Source organism: Varroa destructor, unplaced genomic scaffold (assembly GCF_002443255.2).
Source record: "Varroa destructor unplaced genomic scaffold, Vdes_3.0 BEIS01000003.1, whole genome shotgun sequence".
Lineage (NCBI taxonomy): Eukaryota > Metazoa > Arthropoda > Arachnida > Mesostigmata > Varroidae > Varroa > Varroa destructor.
In genome coordinates, this window is record NW_019211456.1 from 36,136,482 (window position 1) to 36,143,539 (window position 7,058).

Genomic DNA, 7,058 nt, shown 5'->3' on the forward strand with positions numbered 1-7,058 from the left:
AAGTACAAACATGCATCCATACTATATCGGTGCATTGTACTGCAGTATCAATAAGCCTCAATATAGTTAACTATGTATGCCATGCTAATTGGGCCTTAAGTCAGTTAGTCAGCCATAAAGATGAATAACTGTGCTTAATGACGAGAAATAGATCACCTAACTGCTAAAAACACATCATACGTGGGAAGTTCTTCTTTTACTGTGTTCATATAGCAATCGTGAAGAAGCGGGAAGAATCCTGCTAATTCAAATAAACGCTTTTAACATATTCTTGCAGAATAAAATAATGAGAAATGTTAAGGTGAAAAGAAATTTTAGCCACATAAAAAATGTTTGTTGTATGACAACGACAATTATGAGCGGCCGCAACCACACTTTGTACATTTATTTTGCGAGACAAACATGGCACGTCAGTACGAACATATTAATCGTACTTTTACTAGTATTATAGGCTACTAGTAGTGATAGTCTAACCATTCAACAACCACCAAATTTTCTGTATCCAAACCTTCTCTGTCGATAGCCACATGGCCACGCGTACATCTAATGTATAGTCAAAGTATTATATTTACAGTTACGATCCACATAGTAAGTCAACTGGATTTACAGGTATCTACACATATGTATATAGTCTCTATTTGCTATCATACGCATACTTGGCTAGTTCAGTTGCAGCAAACATCAAGTAGCATCGAAAATCTCTGTTGAATGCATTAAAAATGAGATCGATAAAAATAAGAAAAGTCTGTTATAGGTAGTATGCGTACATTATCAGTGATGAGAATAAACGAAACTTGGAAGAAAAAATGCAGACTTTCCCGGGCTTTAAAAAAAAATAGCGAGTAAAAAAGAATTTCGTTAATCGGCTACACTAACCGCGCTTAGAGGAATATCAACAAAGGTTCGAGAAGCAGACGACCCTGCTGCTGAGTGTCGCTGAGCGAAATTTAAAGGCGATGAAACGTGCATAGAACGTTCTTATTGAACCTCTGCTGAGCTTATACTCCTAAACACCGACGCGATCTCTCATTAGATAATTAACAGCGAGCCAGGTAATATCTTCCTGACACTGTCCTTACCTAAGTTACAAACATGTAATGTGATTAGTATGCTCTTGTTTTTCGTTGTGTTTGCTATTGAAATTCGTGTGAAATTGTTTTTTTACGGGCAGAAGCAAGTCAATGCACAAAGTTCTTGTTTTAGACGGCGAAGCTTCTGCCTTTGATGAGCCTAGGCGCTGTGAAATTTTTTTAGGGAATCAGATCACTTTGAACCAGAGCGCATTTTAACTGGAACCCGTGTACTTCGTTTTCATTAATGTCCCAGGAGGAAGAAAATTAAATCAGAAATGTGTTTTCTTTCACTTATTTAACCATCTGAGAACAAAAGCCCTGTAATATAATAATAAATAAACATAATTTATACATATATAAATTTATATATACATAAAAATAATATGATATATACATACGCAAAAAATGCATAAAACTAAAATGATATCGATTGCGGGTGACTGTTGTTTCTGCAACTAAATTCCGTTAGCCAGTATTTCGAGATCAAAACATCATGACAGCACAGGATGTCGAACTTGGAACATCTATTTGATTAAACATTATCAGAGACAAGCGTATCTGGAATATCTAGTACTAACAATAACGAGTAATGCTGAAATGGGCCATTGTTTCAATGAGTATTCTAATATACATGTTTAATTTTTTTTTAAATTTTATTCTTTAAATTCAGAAATGTTATGGCGATCTGGTATCGTCAAAAACAATAAAGAAAAGAAGCAAACATTGCTAAAACTCTATGACAAACGGGAAGTGTTTTTAGATGCCGTTTACGTTATACCAAGCGCCAGCACGACGGCAAGTTACGGTACCCTTCGCTCTTGGGTAGGAAGTTTCCTGTCGATACTAGGACTAAACATCGTTATCATTTATGTCCTACTTAAGGTCTTTATATCGAAAGCCTTGAAAGCAAAGGCCACTTTGAGTGAGATAAGCGCAGGACTTTCTTGAGCATACACGGCAAAAGAAAAAATAGCAAACGATTAGCATATTTGCTCTATATGAGAGAAAACCATTGTGTTCAACAGTATTCGCTTCACAAGGGATGTTACCCTTAATGTATAATGGCAAAGCAGTATGGGACGAACCTGCGACCAGTAAAAAGCATATTCAGTATATCACATTCAGATGCAAGTGCTGTTGGGTATTGGTGTTTGTATTTAGACCTGCTGAGTTCTTCCCTATATATTATGATGTTATGTTATCAGCCGAAACGTCCATAATAATTTATTCAGTAGACTTAATATTGTAAGTACTATTAATCCTGATGACAGTAATTTTGCAGCAGTATCTGCATGTTTAATTTTTCTTTAAATTTTATTCTTTAAATTCAAAAACGTTATGGCGATCTGATATCATCAAAAACGATTAACATTCAACGCCTCTATACGAAGAAAAGAAGCAAGGTTTGCTTCTTTTCTAATAGTTGCTTCTTTTTACCTCTACTCAAAAATCTCCCCACAACGATACCTCCGTGATAAGCTTTAGATTTCAGAAATTGTTTAGCTCATTGTGTTTATTGCAGATACATAACAACTTCTCTGTAAAAATTCCCAACAAACAAAAAAAAACAACAATGTCATAAACTAAGTGAATAAATAAGAGGAAACGATTAATATTAAGTGTGACTTGAGTTTAGTCCTCAAGCGCTTTCTTTGTTTAAATCGGCTTAACACATCATCGAATCCTGCACTGCGCACATAAGTTAACGATACTTAATTTGCTAGGGGACTGCGGCATATTCTGAAAAGCCAGAACAGCAATAGACACTGCCGTTCAGCAATTTGACTCATAAACCCTCTCGAAACATTGTAGGAAGCTCGTTCGATACGCGAATCAAGCTCATACAATAAATAAATAAATATACCTCTCTCCTCGATACCACTTTCGCAGTTGATTTATAGTGACTTAGCAAAAAAATAATAATAAAGATAGCAATAACAACAATAGCTTTAGTTAGACTGGTTCAGGTAATAAATAAACGTATTCAAACACAAAGGGACAATGAGAATATTTTACTGAATCCTATGATTAGCAAACACCTATATTTTAATATTGTATGCTGTCCGTATACAAATTGTTTATGATGCATAAACTAGAATACAGGTGGACAATTTGGGCAGGTTTACAATCTGAAGCATCAGCCGATGTAGCTATACTATAAAGAACGTTATTAAATCACGTTTTGTATAATCATTGTCACTAAATTCTGTGCGTTGTATGGCTGCTAGGGGCTTCTTTCGTTGAGCAGTTTCGCGTTAAAGCTAGGCAAATCGTTGTTGAACTGCGGAAAATAAAAATGGCTGGCCACTGGTGGTCGCGGTACACTGCCATTGACTTTGAGTCCCTTACGAACCTAACGTTGGTGACAATGGCAGAAATTTGCTGTGGTGAAACGATCGTCGCTAGGGTGGTGAGCAGCCTGGCTGACTCGACTAGCAGGGACTTCGTTTCGTCCAGGCTAATGCAGCGGCTTATTTTGTGTGCGCGAAGGATAAAAGTCAAAGTATATGACTAAGGGCTAACAAAAACTCAAGTTTGAACAGTGCGCGGCGTCGACAGTGAGATGAAGCGCCTTTGCCGGCAAAACTGCAGACCTCCGACGTATTGCTAGAAAGCGTCGAGGGGGTCAAGAACATTCTTGTGTGAGAAAGGCCTACAAAAGCATCTGTCAGTACTTGAAAATGTCGTACCTAAAGGCAAAGCTGTGTGGGAACTTCAGGCCTCACCTGCAGCTCACGACTAATAGTATTCCATTTACGTTCGAAAAAGCGAGCTCGCAAAAACATGATACGGGTGCCAACGGAGGGCCATTTTTTAGCGGCCAATTGAATTCTTCCCAAATGGATGAACCTCGTTCGCGGCGTTTTTCAGCTGCCCGTTTGAGTGGCACGCAAGTTGCGCGGCAGGTAGACTGGAATCTTCAACGGAGATGTGATCTGTCGAGTTCTGAACAAACCGTATGTTTTACTCAGTGATAACGCGTGCTGACTTGCGTTTCCGAGTTTCGATTTTACGTTGGTATATTAATAGGCCGGTTGGGTTTTAAAAATTCCCACATTTGGCGTATACTTCGAACGATGCAAAGCTTGCTGGTTGTTATGGCAACGCATTTAGTCTCATGTAATACCCGCCTTACGTAATATCATGAGTTGATAGAAGGTTTTTTACGAGTTTTGTGAGTGTCCTACGTGGGGCGCTCTTGGGGGTATTATGTGCTTTATCCGTTCGTATTATCAAGCAGCGCAGAAAAACTTTTAAGCAGATAGCACCCTATAGGAACGAATTAGCTACAGTGTATCTGCTTCTGTAAACTGCATACGGTGGTGATCATAGCTACCTGTTAAGAGCGAAATAGTCTAAATTGGCAGCTCTTATAGAACATTTCGAAATTGTTTCCATTTGGTTTAAACTTGTTTGGGAAAAACTTATATGAGATGGCCCGCAGGACACTGTAGATAAGCTTGCAGGAACCTGTGTTGGCCGGTTAAGGAGATAAACCGTTTACATCCGTAGACTACTTACTAATAAATTGTAAGCAGGAAGCGTATACTTTATCAACACCTCGGATTTTTGCCTTGGTTATTTTGCCCTCGTTGGTCCAGTCTTGTACCATGGCCGAAATTCTCACCACAACATTCACAAAGAGCGAGCAGACTTCGTATACCCGATTTCGACAAAAAGTATTAGAACGTTGCGTCTTCGCTTGTTCGTACAATTCCTTTCTAATTCCACCAAGCACGCAGCCATCACCTTTCTCGACACCAGCCTCGCTACAAATTGTAGAGCGTATTGTTTTTTCTATTTGCACATTACTATTTGTGTATGTGATTCGTTTTTCATCATCCTTGATCAAGTTCTTTCGAAATAGCTCGATTTCGTTCCATCTTATAGAGAAGCAGAGGTTTACGCATGGAAATACGATCGAGGGAATTACTTTGCCTTAATTCATGTGGCACTCAAACTCGAACTCTTTTGTAGCTAGCTTTCTTTAAAAGGTTCAGAATTATCTGGTAGCATATAGTTAGTTCCTTGGCGATGTCATGCTTACCCTTACGTCGGTGTTGTTTAAGTTTCACAACAACTGTATTTTTTGTAACTGGTCGATCATTACGAAAGCTCTATTTTAAGTCTAAATAAAAGCATTCTAATTTTGGGATCTGTAATTTTAGCTTTTACATAAGACCAACGCTGACCCGACGTGACCCATAATACCTGAGATGTGTGTCCTTAAAGTCATTTAGCGAAAGAAACGGTCGATACTTTTTCGAGAATTTAAGATTACTGGTATATATGTCGATGCAACAATTCATCTATGTTTAATTACAGTATAACAGCTTACGTTCTCTAAACCCTCTTGTGAACGCAGTTTTAGCAAATGAGGTGAGCATGGTTCAGCTGCCATTGGCATCAACTACGTTGGCCTAGGAAAATTGTTTTGTAAACAAGTGTCTTTATTTTCCTTAACTGCTAAGGCTGTTACTATCCTGTTCTGTTGAAGGTGATTGCATGAGCACCCAAGTATATGGGGATAGCAGGTATAAAGATATGGGTGGGCTGATTCGACCTTGGCTGACATTTTCCTTTGCGAGGATGCGGAAATAGCTCCTTGGTCTTCCACCAATGTTCATCTACTTACTGAGCGTGTTCTTAGGTGTCTGCCCGCGTGTCCCTCACTAAACTAGACGATCAAACCGCGAAGTGTCTCAGCGCATTGCATTAAATAATCGGGTCTGATATGTTACGGCTTGTGCTGACCGGAAAACCACCGTCGTTGTACAACAGTAAGCAAGCACGATGCCAACGTCGTCGACGGCACTTTAAAGTAACACGTAATTTGTTCTGCATTAGAGAAATAATACAATTTTTTAGGCTCAATTCTCAGCTGTTTGAGCTTTCTTTCCTTTTGTTTCTTTCTCTGGATATTTCGTCCTACTTGGCCTGCTCAGCCTATAGATGTGTACGTCACGGATCCCTTCTTGCGGGTGTGTAGACGGCCTTGTCTGACTTGAGCTTTCCAACTAACGGATATATTATGCAACGACTACCAGGTAACGGCTATGGAGGGGTAAAAACGTAGGGGATCTGTTAATGTATTGCGTGACATCACAACATGATACAGTAGTCTAAATAACATTAATGTGTAGACGAGAGAGTGTTAAGGTCTTGGTTCTTGCGTGCGAATGATTGAGGAGAAAGAATATAAGGCACAGGATAACAGTGCCTTAGGGGGCGCGGTGGATTTTGGAAAGGTAGATAATGGAGGTTATAAAGAAAGGTGTCACTCACTTACAGGATTAAACGGAATCATCTGGCGGGAGCTACGATCGATTTGATGAATCTTCTTGCAGTTTTTGAATAGCATTTAAATGAAGCTTGAAAAAGGATAAATTGTATGTCCTGTTGTGAGAGCAAGGACAAAGCAAGTAGGTAGATTAGGTAGTCAAAAAAAACATGAAAAATTTAAAAGTGCACGTAATTACATTGCGGCTGGTTGGACATTAACGTTTTTGGTAAATAGCAATGCCTTTAGATGCTGTTGACTTTTAGGGAGCTTCCTCAGGTATCTAAAATCCAATATCGTCTCTGCTCATATAGCTGGCTAGCTAAATCACACACAGGCCTCGACAGAGTTCTAGTAGCATGCTTCTGAAACCGGCGATGGCCCTACCGCAGCTGTAGGTAATACTGCATTTATAATTAGCCTATAAAAGACAGTTAACAACAATAGCTGCACAAGCTATCGGAGCATTAATTAAGCGCGCATTCTTTAATTAGTGGGAACAAGCCATACCAAGGCCTATAGTAACAAGAACACCGCATTAAAGCGCCAAGTGATTCTTTGTAACTGTAAATTAATTTGCAAATAATATAACACAAAAGACGTCAAATCCAATCATATTACTGTTTGTTCCGTTGGATAGCTATCATTCTTCACAAGAAGTAGATATTGGCGATCTGCAGAGAAACGGCTTCTATGGCTTATGG